Source organism: Nerophis ophidion, linkage group LG04, assembly GCF_033978795.1.
Source record: "Nerophis ophidion isolate RoL-2023_Sa linkage group LG04, RoL_Noph_v1.0, whole genome shotgun sequence".
In the NCBI taxonomy this organism is placed as follows: domain Eukaryota; kingdom Metazoa; phylum Chordata; class Actinopteri; order Syngnathiformes; family Syngnathidae; genus Nerophis; species Nerophis ophidion.
Genome location: NC_084614.1, coordinates 10,619,503 through 10,620,999, shown reverse-complemented (window position 1 = coordinate 10,620,999; position 1,497 = coordinate 10,619,503). Strand labels below are relative to the sequence as shown.

The 1,497-nt window shown below is 37.4% G+C and overlaps 1 protein-coding gene across 1 annotated transcript in view; it reads left to right on the top strand.

Annotated features, from left to right (window-relative positions):
• The window catches only part of LOC133550892 (bromodomain and WD repeat-containing protein 3-like), a 37,389-nt gene extending 36,397 nt beyond the window's left edge, over positions 1-992 (top strand). The window contains exon 40 of the mRNA XM_061897016.1: positions 1-992. This exon is cut by the window's left edge and continues 778 nt beyond it. The gene's annotated coding sequence lies outside the window, so the exon portion shown is untranslated.
• The last annotated feature ends 505 nt before the right edge of the window (positions 993-1,497 follow it).

Sequence of the window (1,497 nt, the reverse complement as noted above, 5' to 3'; positions counted from 1 at the left end):
ACGCTGCAGGGATTTTTTGTGTTTTTTTGTGTACAGGTGTGTATAGAATAAATCTTATATTATATATAAATATGATCAAGGACTTTTTAAACCTGAGACTGTTAGACGGTGCTAACATGTGGCCAAGGTGCTTTTTTGCCTGCCTGGCTGCTAGCTGCTGGTCATCATGGACCTCCTCCCCCACCTCGGCCTTACTGGTACTTTTCTTCCTCTGCCCTTCATCCTTCACTGGCCACCAAAGAACCACGGTGCTCATTTTCCTGTGTCTTCCCAAACATCCCATCTGACGACCCTTTTACATCACTTCCTGCTCTTTCCTTCTCCACCTCTCATTCACAAACTATCATGGCGAAGAAGAACTTGTAAATATTACGTCTTCCCCTTGTTCCACTTTAATGGCATTAATTTAGTTTTTTTTTTCTTAGAATTTCTGAATCCTGTTTGTATTTGTACACCTCCACAGTGGAGGTCTTCATGAAGGCTTCCTCTCAAAGGGACTCATGTATCAGCACAGGGGTATTTATTTTTCCATCCTATCCGACTCGGGTCGCTGTTTCATGCATCGACCGTGAAATATTTTGCACATTTTATCTTCTCCATGCGGCAGCTTAGTAATGAAGATAATAGAAAAAAGGTCATAATTTTTATTTATGAATGCTCCATCTGTGCCGGCACCGTCATGTTTTTCTGAACAAACAAAACAGGATGCAACTACAAAGTAGTTTGGGTTTTCTTGCTTGATCTGTGGCTCCAAAACCAAACAACTGGATTCACAAAGTGTCATGTTTACGGTGTGCCCAAATCAGTTGATTTGCAACAACCATTTTTTAGATTTATTTAGTGGATGGATCGCAGTCTGACTTCCTAAGCGTTGCATTAGTCCACACAAACGTATAAACTTTCTACTGTAGGTGGGATAACTTAGCTCTGTGACTTGTCTTTTATACATAGTGTCCAGCTTTTTTTAAATAAAAGATACCCATTTCTTAAAATGACCTTTGTTTTTTGTTGTATGCCCCATTTTGGCCTTTTGATATTATTTGTGTAACACGCTAGGGGCCATAGGGCTGACTGCAGTCAGTCGTCCCTCGTCACATCGCGCTTTGAAGTTCACTTACTTCTTGTAAAGATGACTCTGTAGGTGTTATTTAATGTCTAAAATGACTTTTCATGTTAAACATTTTTATAAAGTTGGTCTTGATATTCTAGGTATGAAAATATTAAATATATAATAATTATTACTTTGTAAATGAGGGCATCCCATCTGGTCGCCAACTCTTGGCGACCACAAGTAGATTTGTCTATTGGAGGAGTGTGTGCATAAAAGATACAACCAACAAAATATGTAGTTAGTTTATAATTGGATTATTAATGTTTTACAAGTTATTTAAAGATTTGTATTTACTTTAAATTTAAAATCATTATAACAGATTACATTGACAACTAGAATTCAGTTCAGTCTATTTTGTTCAATAGTCATCTGCTAAGATTCTACAA